The 14,375-nt window shown below is 37.7% G+C and overlaps 1 long non-coding RNA gene across 1 annotated transcript; it reads right to left on the reverse strand.

Annotated features, from left to right (window-relative positions):
• Window positions 1–4,365: 4,365 nt before the first annotated feature.
• Window positions 4,366–5,361, reverse strand: LOC112847316 (uncharacterized). Its single transcript, XR_003220798.1, has 3 exons — window positions 5,250–5,361; window positions 4,917–5,082; window positions 4,366–4,495 (listed from the first exon to the last, which is right to left on the reverse strand). It is a non-coding gene; the product is annotated as an uncharacterized LOC112847316 (long non-coding RNA).
• Between the last annotated feature and the right edge of the window lie 9,014 nt (window positions 5,362–14,375).

The raw sequence follows: 14,375 nt of genomic DNA on the forward strand, positions 1-14,375 counted from the left end.
GCAGTCGCTCCACACGCTTCTATCAAGACAGTTTGTTTAGAGCATACATGCATAAAAAGTTGAGCCCTTAAGTAACGGAACAACTTGTTCTCAGAGTTGTTTTTTTTTTTTTTTTTAATTGGCCTCAACTTAATGTCATCTCACAGTATGGTCAGTCTGGTCAAATTAGTACACATATTATGGGTTCTATTTTAAACGTGCAAGTGCAACAACAAGCAGCAGGTTTTCTTGTTAAAGATTAGTCCAACATTGTTAGCATGTGCATAGGGTGTTTTGTTATATGGCAGAAGAAGGAAGCAAGAAAGGCAGAGAATGCCATTATAGAGCATTCTCACCTTGGACTGTGGTGTGTTAATGGAAGCCTGAGCTTCATACACAGAATACTAAACAAAACAATCCCAATAACCTTTGGAGTTGGATTTTATATTAAATCAGTTATCGTATCAACGATGGACATAAAACAAGGTTTATTTAAGATTAACAATAATTTCTTAACTGTTGAATTATAGGCTAAAGGCTCATGCTTTCTATTGCAGTTACATTTCTAAATGTGAAACTGTACACAAGTGTGTGTTTAGTTTCATACTATAGACAATCCTTAATTTTTAAAAGTAGTATGACCAAGATTTTTAAATAGACTGAAATCTTTGTTCATTATGACCCAAAATGACGGACTGAACCTATGAACTTTGAAAACGTTTTCCTGATTGCAACACCAAGTGTCGCCATTAGCCAGCAGAATCCAAGTTATTAGGTGCTTGTGTTCATACTGTGTTTGGTTTTCATCAAATCTGGCAGTGTGCATTGTGTTGAAACATCTCCACTTTGGTCTCATCTGTCCAAAGGTCATTGTTCCAGAGGTCTTGTGATTTTCTCATATGCAAGGTTGCAAAGTTAAGCTGTGCTGCTGTGCTCTTTTCAGAGAGAAGACTAAGTACCGTAAGCACTGTGTAATTATATTCTATCTATATCATATCCTGATATGGGGTGCAACTTCTGCTGCTAATGGGTCTGATCTTAAAAAACTAAACCAAACCAAACCCTGTACAATTTGCTCTTTGTCTTTTAAATCAATTTTGGTGTGTTTGAAACCAAAATCTAAATATGTAAAATGTTGAAACAAGATAGGTGTGAAGGAGTTTAAATAACAACCAACAAAGGATTTGAACATTAATGAACACAGACTCATAAATGGTCTCATCATTCGGAAACAGCTGAGTCAGTCAGAGGAATGCATGACAACAACGGCTCAACAAATCCTCACATTAATGTGCAAATAATGATATTTGTTTTTGATCCAAAATGCAATGTAAATGCACCTTGTTGTCTTCTCCTCTACACATTTGTTTTAAAGTAAATATGGAGCACCCTCCCTCAGCAGTGCCTCCGATGTCTGCATAGCTTTCTTCCCTTGTATACATCTGTATCTGCCTCAGACATCTTCATGGAGAAAAAAAAATATTTAAGGGAACACAACTTAAAAGAGGAAATCAAATATTGATTCCACTTCACATGAGAGCTGTGATTCTGGAGAGGATAGACCACAGGCATCGGATCTTAATCAAGTGTCGGGAGAGATGCAGAGATGCCATCTGGTGGTCCAATTTCAGCCAAGCTGGTAAGAGAAATGTGTTCTCTCTGCAAGAAGCACAGACCCTGTGAGCACTGTGAATCTCTCATCACAGCTCCATAGGCAGCACTCCCTTGGTAAATGTTGGCAAGCTGCTTTGGTGACTGAAAAACTCCAGAGTTCAAATCACATCAGTTTCAAAAGTTTTCCAGTTTGTTTGCCATGCAAATAATGTGGTGGCTCTTTGGCCTCAAGACAGACTCCCCTAGAGAGCGAAATCAGCCAGCAACAGCTTTCATATTAGAAAACTGTTCTGTACTATATCTAGGGGTCAGCAAGGAATGTTTGCTAGTTGCAGATCATGTGGCTTGTGTGTCTTTCCTACTGTGTCCTTATTTCATAAGCCTTTAACCCTTGAAGCAAAAACAGAAAAACAAGATTTTTTAAAAACTGAAGCTTCTGAGGCTGAAACGACCCACTTGCATGCCACGTGCAACCCACCATCAGGCCCAGTTTGATGCAAAGAGATTACAAAAAAACAAAACAAAGGGTGGGACTACAATTGTGTTTTCATATTTGGAGCACTTAAAAAAACAGCATTTAAAGAAGAAAGCACATACTCACAGAATTAGAAGCACCATCCAGAATGTATGGACTGCATTAAGATAATACAGAAATACGCAATATGATATATCCATGCAGAAAGTATTTGCATGCAAATGGTTCACTGCCCTTAGAACCATAAAATAAGAAAGAAAAAGATCACATTTCTTAAACACTGTTTAGATTCTGTGATCTTTTCTCTTTACGACTGAGTCATACTTGAGTAATTGTTGATTGTAAATCATTTTTTCACATTGGGTGACTGATTAGTAATTGTGTGGTGACCAACTGGTGGCCCAGAGGTTAAGCGTGCAACACCCTCAACATCTGGGTGACCACTTTTGATCACAAGGCGACTGCAAAGGTCACTTGCTAATCCCACAAAGTCTCCAAATAATAATAGTTTGACTCACAATGACTGCAATGGTTCTCAGACAGCGTGGCGAAGATTTGCGAATAACTGCCATCTAATTTCTACACAAAGACAGATTGTCAACACATTGCCATCAATCTGAGTCACTCTGTACCAATAAGCGCAAGTTGTCTGTGACACATCTCTTTGCCACAGGGGACTCGACTCAACCGGGTGCCAGCTGGTTGTATTCTGGTTATATTTGTATATAAAAGCACGGTTGCTGAGTGCTCATGTCATTTTGCAGTTAAATCGTTGTCCTAGAGCAACCATGTCACTATTTTTCGAGAAATTTCTGTTTCAGATATGTGACATTCTGGCTGGATGATGAATGGACTGCCTATGGCTGTCGCTGTCTCTATAGATGGCAACAGATACTTGATTTTCAACAATAAATCGCTGAATTATAACAACTAAATTGCATGTAATTACCAACTTGACCCCATTCAATCACAAACTGATAGCAGACTGATTCTGTCTTATCGCCCTCTTAATGCACCAAAGTCACTTTGAAGATGCTAACTGACTGCAAGAGATCACAGACTTGGTTCCTGTCTTGCTTTATTGAAATCAGTTGAAATATTTTTGTTCATGGTGTGGTCCCAAACCACTGTTCTCCCTAGAGTGGCTGCAGGATTATGGAAGGGAAATATATGCCAAAGAACATAGCAGTTAAAAAGAAACCTCTGATCTTTGGACAACATGTCACTAAAGCCGTATATAACACCATATTTGCCAAGCCATGTCAGCTTGGTTCAGTCAAATCTGGATGATTTATTCATCATGCTCATACAGTATTATACTTCTAACTTAAGATTTTCAGCAACTGTAAACCATATTTATATTCAGTAAATGTATTTGTATGCACAAACATGTTAAAAGTGCATGCTCCTCGCACATTCCTGAGTTAATGGGGATATTTAGCTATTGGCTGACATCATGCTCTCCCAAGGGCAGATCCAGTTTGTTCCCTGGGATGCTCAAGTTGATGAACAGAATTATGCTCCACAGATTCTTCACAGATTGCACACTCCTGCATTGTAATTTTCTTGACCTGAGCACACCAGGCTGCAGTCCTGGGGTGCAGGCTGCTGTTTTGCTGATGAGTTACTTTACAGCGTTCACACTGAGCAATTGCCCTCAGTTTGCCTCTGTGCTGGGAGCTCTCTGTCGAGCTCTCACATGCCAAGCATCTGTGAATGAGAGGTTCAGGCTGACGTCCAGGAAGCACTCCGTTGCAGAAGTATAAGAAACCCTGCATGTATCGGGCTGCATGTATCATCTCGTAAAAATAAATAGAAAAGGGGCTTTTAGATGTTATCGCTGCCATTAAGGATTTATTGAGTATGCATGCAGGTTTTGAATATCCCTTATACACCTTCATAGAGCATTACATGCTTGGTTGGTTTTATTCTGATCTTCAAAATGTATTATTTGATCATTTGGAGGGTTTGTTGTTGATTGTATCAACCCGTGTGCCGTGAGTATAGAGAGAAACATTGCAATAAACATCTGTACATGCTCTAAATATGGCCAATATGGCTTTCCAAGCCCATTTTGGATGAACATATATGAATTTTGATTCATCTTCAGGAAGTTAATCCATTTCTCGGCACATAATTTTAATCTCTCAAAGAAAAAAAAAAACACATTCTGTGAGAAGCATTTGGAGGGCGATAAAACTCGAATCAAAATCAAAGTGTGATTAATTGAACATTTCCCCACGATTGCAATTAATGAGCGATGTTGTCTTTGCGATCGTCAAACAGAACGTCAGACACAGCAACTTTATTTGGCACAAGCTGTTTGAGTTAAGCAGTCGGCTCCATGTTCGAGTTTTCCTCCATGATGCTTCCAGGTTGCAGACCGCATGCAACAGAGTCGCATGACAACACACTCAGACGTACACACTAGGAGAAGTAATTAACAGACTTTTAAAACAAAATAAAATCAAACAAATAACAGACATGGACAAGATTGTCTTGATTGGACCTTCTGATTGTTATTTTGATTCTTTTTCGATTAAATGTGAAGCCCTAATCTGCAATTTATTTGCCAAATACTTATTAATTTAACTGTACACTTTAGAATGGGTTAAATTTACTTCATTCTCAAGCCAGTGGTCTCAGAGCACAAAAAACAGTGTATGTACAACACTTCCTTTAGGACCACCACGCCATGGCTGAGTGCAGTTGACCAAGGCTGGGCGACTGATAGGCTGGATGGTGTGTGAGCTGTTGCTGCAGCCTCGCATGTCGATAAACGCACCATCGCTGATCTGATTGTTCTTGGTGTAAATCTGACAGAGGTACTGAGATGAGGCGTTCCAACCTGTACTTGAGCTGTTTCAGCAGGACAGATGCGAGAGTAGCGCAGGTCTTTCTGGATCAGGAGCATATACAAACACTTCCCTGGCCAGCATTCATTCCTGACATGTCTCCCATTGCTGTTGCTTGGATGATGTGTTCATCAGAGGCAGTCACTGCTGCTCCACACACTTGTGCAGTCCAAGAAGGGTAACTTCATATTAAACATCTTATATATACACATATGAGTTACTTTTCTAACTAGAATATCATGAAATATACATCTAAACCACTGAACCTATTGTGTAATTTTTTTTAACTTTTTTTAACTTTTAGCTCAAACTAAAAGTAAACTTACCTTGATTATTAAAAACTGAATTTCATTTACATGTCAAATATATTTAGGTCAAAAAAACCATCCAAAATAAGGATGCAGCGATCTGATATTTTGACTGGCATTTTAAGATTTGTTGGGAACTAATGTTAATGCTATGTTGTTATGGCAACGCACCATGGCCACAGTTCCATTAACATTATCTTCACTTCACCTTTCTCTGTTTGCTTTCATGTGAGTGAGGAGGTGGACACACAGTGAAGCTAAGAGCAGAAAATTAAGACTGTTGCTGTGTTCCTGTTTGATGTGTCAGCACGTATGGCAGATTTTTACACTGATTGTGATGTTTAAGAGAGAGAAGCACTTATTTGCAAGTTTAACCCATGACCGAGCATCCTTTTTCTTTTTTGGCTCATGCTTAGACATATTTTCTAAGCATGAGCCATTTTCTCTCTATAAAATGGCTCTATAAGAGCTCTTACAAGGGGAGTTAAGGCAGTCAGATAACACACAAAAGCCACCTCAAACTGTATGCTATTCCAATTAATTCTTTCAAGATGAAATTCATTGTCTGGTGGTCCCGCTTAGTGTTAGGGAACTTGTAAGGATGTCGAATGCAGTATTATCAATGTATTTGTGATGTTTTATTTCCAAATACACAGTTAACTCTCACTCTCAGACATAAAAGACCATGTGTGTATCTAAAAGTCTCAGACAAGTTTGAATCTCAGTGACCTCAACCTAAAGGTCAAGGGTCAGAAGTCATTTTTTCTAAAAATATTATGAATGCAATAACTCAAAAAGGAAGTCACCTATGATTTTCAAATTAGTACCATAAGTGCATCTATTAAAAGTCTCAGATGAGTAACTCTCAGTGACCTCGACCTCAATGTCAAAGGTCAGAGATCAAGTTTTCTGTGAATCTTAGGTGCTGGTTTAGCTCAGTGCATTGAGCGGGCGACCACATGCCATACAGTCGAGAGTGCCTGGCCCAGGTTCGAGTCCGTCCCCTGGCCCTTTGCTGCATGTCTTCCCCTCTCGCCCTCCACTTTCCCGTCCTTTCTTCACTGTGTCTGTCACTAAATCAGAAAAGGTTTTCTGAAAATCTTGCAAATACGATATGTATGTAATTGACACTATAGGTGTGTCTAATATGAGAGCATTTTTATTTACTCCCTTGTGTTTTGCACGCTCTCTTCCTGTGTTCAATTCAATTCAATTCAATTCAATTCAATTTTATTTATATAGCGCCAAATCACAACAAAAGTCGCCTCAAGGCGCTTTATATTGTACAGTAGATAGCACAATAATAAATTGTGTGTGTTGTGTGCAAGCACAGCTGGATCTTAAAGGAACTTTTTAGGACTAAATGGAATGATAATCACACTTTTCCCATGCAACTGCATTTCCTCTAAAAGATGTCTCCCAATCTGTTTTAAGAGATCATTTCAATATCCTCTAATCCTACTGTGCAATTGGAATTAAAAATCCTATTGCCTATATAATCACAGATGTCTTTATGGCTCCAGTCTGTTCGTTTGCAGGTAAACCCCTCCTGCAGCATATTGAGTTAAAATCGCCCACGTTTTGTTTTCTGTCTGTTTTCCGTGTGCACTAATTATAATGACCTGCACCATCGCATGTTGATACAGAATACACCATTTCCTGGAATCAACACACACACACATACTGCAGAAAGCAGCAATTTTATGAAATTCATTTCCCAGGTCGGCGCATCCTGTACTTTGCCTTGACTATTACCCCATTCTCTATCACATGTTCAGAGAGTGCAGCAGACACATACAGCATCCAATGCATCCAATAGCCAGTGTGTGTTAGCCTTTCCTCATGTGATGGTAACCACTGTTGGTTTTGAGTCAAATCCATCAGCGTCTTGTTACAATGTAGCATAAAGAAATTAAAAAGGATTACAATGTCTGTTATTTGTAGTTAACTACAAGATTTTCAAAGATCGCATTTAAAGTACGTTAAGATAACAAGGCAGATTAACAAATACATTTTTTTATGTAGTATCAACATAAAAAAACATCATCTTGCGCTCGTACTTTGTGATAGCTCCCATAAGAATTTCTTCTGTTTTAACACAGTCTGTGGAATTGTGTTAATTAAAAATTCCATCTGCTTAGGAGACTCCACGGCCTCTCTGTGGTAGAAAACACTCCTTTCCGTAATATCCTCTGTGCAATCTCACAATGAAAACTAAGATGGAGCTCAATCAATTTAACTCATGAATTGCTTTCAGAAGTGTGATGAGCTATAACAATTTAATCTGTTTCCTTCTTTCGATAACATTACTGAAGGCATTTTTGGTTATGTGTGTGTGTGTGTGTGTGTGTGTGTGTGTGTGCACGCGCATGTCTGCTAGCTGAATCTGTCAAAGGCACAAAAACAAGTTCTACCTGGGCTGACTGGGAGTAAAGGGGATAAAACAAAGGCTGTTAATAATTCCCAGTAAAACTTATGTTTACCTGGTGACAGACACAGAGGGTGGGCTCACTGATTGAAAAAGCTCAAACTAGCACTCAGTATTTCAACACCTACAAACAGTATCTCTGTGAATATCTACAGAATAACAAAATAATCTTTCAGATTATGTTCTGATCTGTTTCGGTCTACAAAGCAGAGGCAATTCTGAATGAATACATTTATATGCCATAAAATCCCCCTGGGCCCCAGTCCCAATGGTCTAGAAGCCTGTTAGTGAGCCTGTTAGTGAGAAATAGAAAGAATCAATCCCTATTATTGATTACGTACGCCCACATAATGTTTATGTAATCAAAGCAAACTTCTTAAAGTACATTTAAGAAGAACAAAGAAAACAAAATGATTATAAGGAAAATGCCCAGAGGTCTCAGAGTGCTTTTTGTATTGTTTTATTTTATTTTTGTTTGTTTTTTGGTGAGCAATTTGACAATACCTCAGGAACAAAATGAGAGATTGATAGGCTGTCTCGGCCTATATTCAACTTGTTGACTGCCATCAGCCTATTTAGCAGATAAGATGATGTTTATCAGTGGCACTGGGTGATTCTTATAGGGGTCCTATGAGATTTGCATTGGAATCTTCTTGCAACTTGACTTTGTTACATATTGCCTAATATTCATCAGTAAATTGCTAAATTGTCCCCAATGCGGTGCTGGAAAAATCTTAGAATATTTTATTGAGATGAAAATAATCCCAGCTCTGTAACGGCAACAAATGAATTTATTTAATAAGTATTCGTGTCTTGAAGATGGTGCTTCATTTCACTAAAATAAAGTGCAAGAAAATTCCAGGAAAAGCTATTACACCAAGTAAAAATTACATTTATATGTGGAATACTACACTGATAATACACTGAGAGGCAAGGCAAGTTTTTCCTGACTGAAATGGAGAAAGGGAGAAAAATTAGTATTCATCTGAAGTTTTGTCTTTAACTATCTGGCAAATAGAAGACAGTTATATTTTTAAACAGTTTCAGTTTCTACAAATTTCTAAAAAAAAAAAAAAAAATGTTTGATTTTTGAAATCTTATTAGAGTTTGTGAGATGTTCCTCTGTATTCACCATTCAGTAGTTAACAATGTCTGCTCCTATGTTGGCAGCAAAGTGGTGCACAAAGGGATTATCAGAGCTTTCCTACAACCATTTGTATAAACCATTTGTGCTTTTTACCTCAATATACTCTCTTTACAAGCTGTAGCTGAAGTCTGAACGGCATTCCAAAAGTCACTAAAAAACAGAACTGTCTTCTAAGTCAGTGCAAAATGTAGATAAATATTTATGAGCATCTTCTTTAATGAGTGTAATTTTCTCCCATGCTCAAAAAGCTGAGAGTGAAAAAATATTACATTTGTTAGATTTTGTAACAGATCAAGTAGTTCTACAACATTTTATTGGACATCTACTTTAAAGAGTAAAAAACAGTTTGCTACTTATGTATGCAAGTATGTAGGTAGCTTCTGAAACTGCACATTGACTTTTTTCTCCATATGAAGGACAATGCATGATGCATTTTGGACCCTCTTGAGAGAAGTGCAAGGTCAAGTATGGCTGATAAATAGTGAGTAAGCTGCAGGACTGAGAGTGGCAGTACAGAGAAATGTTCCACATTGACCCTGTAGAAGTGGGAATGTGCCATGAAATGAGTTTCTGAGCATGGTGATGTTTAATTTAATGCAAAGTAAGCAGGATGCCACTGCTCATTCCCAGGTTATTTCATGAACGGCACTAAAATGGACTCTTTTCACAAGGGGAAAGATACTAAACAACTTGATCGGTGTATGCGTGTTTGGCAGTAGCTTAATTGGTCAGAGACTCTCTCCTTATTATCTATCACACAATAAATAAAGCGAGCACAGATTGATCTGTAAACTAGAGTACTGTTAATTTTATCACTGCATTAGAAACATACATGGAGTATGTTTTTCATTCATATAATTATGATTAAGTACTAAAAAGAAAAGAGAGGTGTGATCCTATCTGTGGCTCGAAACAAACCTAAAATCTGCAGGCATCACAAATAAATGCATTTTGTTAAACATATCAAAAATAGCAACACCAATAGTATGGAATTTTTTTTTTTTTTTTTAAAGGAAAACATCAAAGTCAGAGATGCCCCCAATCCCACCCCCGCTACATCACAGAGAAAAAACAAAATCACCTGTCAGTGGTAAACAATATTCGACGCGCCATGGCCAGTTTTTAAAAACCCAGATGGACACTGTTCAGTTTTACACTGCTGATGGAGTGTTAGGCACAGATGCATTAAAGAATGAAGCATGTTGGCCAATTTATTCCATAAGACCTGCTCATACTGATACATACACGGAGAAGTATCTCCCACAGGGTATGACCATTAGCAGATTTTAGTGGCTGAGTCCCTGAGAAAACTGGATCATATTGCTGCTCATATAGTCACTTTTTATGAAGTGCAAGAAATATGATTTTAACAAAATATGACACTTAATAAGAGTCACGATAGAAGCAGACGGCACACAGACGTCTCACTGAAGCTCTCATTAACCAATTACTTTAAGTCAAGTACAAAGGTTCAGGTACCCTCTAAAGACCATATGGCATATCCAAACTAGGCTCCAGAGGGTATTAGGAGATTTTTTTTCATTTCTCTGTTCTTTCCCCCCACAATATCAGAATAAAGTAATATGCAATAAAAAAATAATCTTCTGCACTCAAGTCTCTGTGCATATGCACAATCATCACATGAAGCAATAACAAGAAAAGGCAGAAAAAAACATAAATACATGTTAAATTAAACACCCATAAGAACGGGCAGATGTCCTCACAACATTAGGGAACTGAAGCAAAGAGATATCACGAAAAAACTGTCATCTGGAAATGTTCCGATGTCATTTTCGCCATTTGAAAAAGCGAACACTGCCGTGCCACCAAGCATAAAGAAAGTCAAGGCTGCAATAAAAAAAAACTGCACTGATATTAGAGTGATCAACAATGCTCACTTAAGTCAGTTCAAATCCCCGAGGCAGTTGCTGTGTCTCTCTTTTCAACCAATTTTACGCACACCCACATACACACACATTATAAAGGAAATAGATATTGAAACATAAATTAAATTTCAGTCATATAAAGAACTAGTATTCTAGTATTTAACATCAATGCTAGTCATCACAAAAAAGTTATGCGTATATAAAGGTCAGCCACTTCATACATGAAGGACACTTCGTGGTGTTCTTCATAATGTCAACTATATAAATAGTGTTCGAAATATATATTATAATAAGAGCCCATGGCTAGCTACATCACTTAGAAATATAGCTAGAAGTGTGTTAAAGATAAGTACTTTTTATATTACGTGAATAAATGAATGCCGTTTGTTGCATTGGAAGGTTTTGCTACTCTCTTTAATTTCATTTTATATGGTATAATAGCAATAAAAGCTTCTAATTCTCTTTCTAATTTACTACATGACCCCTTACAGCAGTAGTAGTAAATACATTCAATAATTAAAATTAGTAACAAGACTGTAGACAGTAATTTCAGTTTCAGTTTTGCTTCTAAGTTAGCACAGAGTCAAAATTACAATGAACTATGTTTGATGAGACAAAAAGCACATCACTCAACATCTCGAAATTTCACACGACAAAAACGGTTCAAAAAAGGTTGAAAGACAAGACAGGCTGAAGATGATCGAATAGCAGTGTGTTGTATGGCTGTGGTCCTTAATAACACTGGGGGTAATGGAGGTCCTTGATGGCAGAACGGTGCTTTCACTGTCACCTCTACCAGTCTCCAGTTGGTAGATTTTCCATACCAAACTGTGTGGCAGCCCGTCAGCAGGTTCTCAATTGTGCTTCTGCAGAAGGTTGAGGTGATGTTGACATTCATGAGAAACTACCTGAACCTTAAGAAGTATTAGCGATGACAAGCTTTCCATCCTGTGAAGAGTCTAGGTCAAATCCTTCGTAATGTTCACACCAAGAAACAGATCAATAAACTGCTGATCATTTCAACCTTTGCACCACTGATGTTGATGAGCCCGTGATCTCCTTGGTTTCGTTGACATTGGGAGATAGTTGGAGATACCTCCAACGACATAAACACAACTACATGAAGGTAGTTTGTTAGAGAACATAAATGTTTAATGTATACGCTGGAAACAATATTTGCTGGAAGACAGGAGCAGCTTATTGCATTCCCTACAATGAATGACACATAATGATTTTCAGGTGGCTGTGGTAGGGAGAGTATTAAGTGGGATTCCACAGACAGAATAAACAGAGTTTTCCACAAAGCTAGACCTGGGAGAACGAGTGGCAGGCAGGTACAGCACACCTATGAACTTTAAACAATATCACTGTCTCTACCACCAGAATCAGAAGAGTGCATTCGTTAGTCCTCTATAAAATAATGCAGGAAACTAGGAAAATAGTTTCATTGGTAGAAAGGAGCATGAATGAATGAATGAGTTAATTTTGCTGATTTTTCTCTGGTGACACATGTCCATCTGTTTTTAAAACAACACCAAGGTTAGCTTTTCACAGAAACTGAGCAGTATGTATATTTCAGACAATAATCTGTTTTTATGTGGAAGAATTGTTTTCTTGTCTTCATTTGCTTTCAGATCGTTAACCACCACTGACGCTGCAGCTGAAAGAATAAAGACTGAAACTGTCTTTTAAACATTAACCTAATGAAATACTCAATTATAATCCATCAGATTTTCCTGTGTTTTGATGATAGAGCTGTGACACTGATTAATGTGTCAACTCACACAGTTTTGCAGACTTTTCTTCCCGTTTTCAAATAGGCTAGACTTCATTAATATAGTCGATCTTTTATCTTCCTTTGTAAAATAAGTCTGCTAACAGTGCATTTATCCATGTTTGTGACTGGTCATATACTCCTGCCATTGCATATGAACATGCTGGGGATGCCCTGTGTTAACTTAGCAAGCTGATAACCAGCTTTGTGTGATTACTTATCCCAGTTGCCAGTTTTCAAGTTATTTAAATATTATTTTTGGTCCCTGGTTTGTGTCTTTGTATGCTTACTATGTGTATTCCTTATTCTTCTCTGTGTTTCCTGCCTCCTGTGTCAGGTTCCTTGTATGTCTTCCCTGTTTAGTTATCACTTCCTGTTTTACTTCGCAAGTTTCGTTCCTTGTGCTTTGCTTTTAGTTTTGCTTCCTGTGCCTTGTCTTCTTTGATTTAGCTCACTGTGTCTCATTCTTCACTTCCCCTATTTACCCTTCTGTGTATATATTGTCTCTATGTCCCCTTGTCCCTTTTCAGTGTGCCTGTTTACATTTCTTTTTTCTATGCTGTTCATCCTCTCAAAGTGTTCCCTTAGTGTGTTTTTAAGTTGAAGTTTCAAGTAGTTGAAGTTTTTTAAGTTTGTTTGTTTAGAACTGCTATCAGCCTTCAATAAACAGGTAACTTTTTCTTGACTTCAGTCTGCCTAACTTTACGTCTTGTTTTTGGATCCTCAAATTCCCCATGACAACCAGATTCCCCCATGTCTTAATGACAGGCTGTGATGTGGATGAATCTTTTAACTCACATGGTCAGTGTTTGTCCAGGTTTTCTTTCTGGGCTCAGCTAATGTAAACTTTATTATTATAATAGTAAGTCTTTTCCAATCTTACTGACCAAAGTATTTTTGCAGTATTGTGATTTTATATTGCTTTGTAAAAATGATTCACTCTTCTGGCAGTAAACTCCATGTCTCTGATTGGTCAGATGCTCCCTAACTTGTTAACATCCTTTATGCGACTTAAACTGAATGCTAATGTTAGCATAAGTGAAGCGGGATAAGGGAAAAACATCCTGGGTATGCTTCACAGTGAAGGGCCCAGGTTTTGCAGATAGTGTTGTGCTTTTGTTAAAACATTAAAATGAGACGGTGGAAAACGGGCCTTTAGGCACATTTCAGGGTTTTTTTGTTTTGTTTTGTTTTCCCCCGATTGATCAGTGACTAGAATTCCTTAAATAAAATGCATTTTTCTTCTACAAGCTATTTGAATTTTACTGTAAACAAAGAAAGAGATGTACAGTTAATGCAAGGAAAGATGCATGCAAATATCTGCTTCTGAACATCCACCCAGAGGGCAAATGTCACTACAGGTGGCACTTTGATGAACGAGGAGGTCACGAAAAAGCCCGGCAGAGGCCACACATTATGACCGGGTCGATTGGTTGATCACAAGCGTGAAATTGCTGTCACAGATCAATCGCCACTAATCTGGAGAAGGGACAGATTCAAATCACAAGGTCTCTAATCAATGGTGATTCATTTTCAGGAACACATTTTCTAAATAAGACACTTCATTGTGTGCAATTAGATAATTACCCATTTCCATTTGAGACATTAAGCCAGTGGATGAAAGGCTTTACAGAGTCAATTAACAATGAAAATGTTATAACTGTGATGGATTCATGGAGTAAATGTGTAAAGGTATATCACACTGCAAACTTAAAAGTAGTCACTTACCCTTGTAACAACATATTTATGACAAATTATTAATTAAATGAAAAGTTACTTGAATGATTCGTAATGTAATATGCTAATCCAAAGCCATGCTGGACATATTGAAGTGTTAATAACTGCTGCACTAAATTATGGAGAGTGTTTAGTGAGTAAATTGGGACTTAACCTTTTGTTGATTATTAAA

This window comes from Oreochromis niloticus, linkage group LG1 (assembly GCF_001858045.2).
Source record: "Oreochromis niloticus isolate F11D_XX linkage group LG1, O_niloticus_UMD_NMBU, whole genome shotgun sequence".
Lineage (NCBI taxonomy): Eukaryota > Metazoa > Chordata > Actinopteri > Cichliformes > Cichlidae > Oreochromis > Oreochromis niloticus.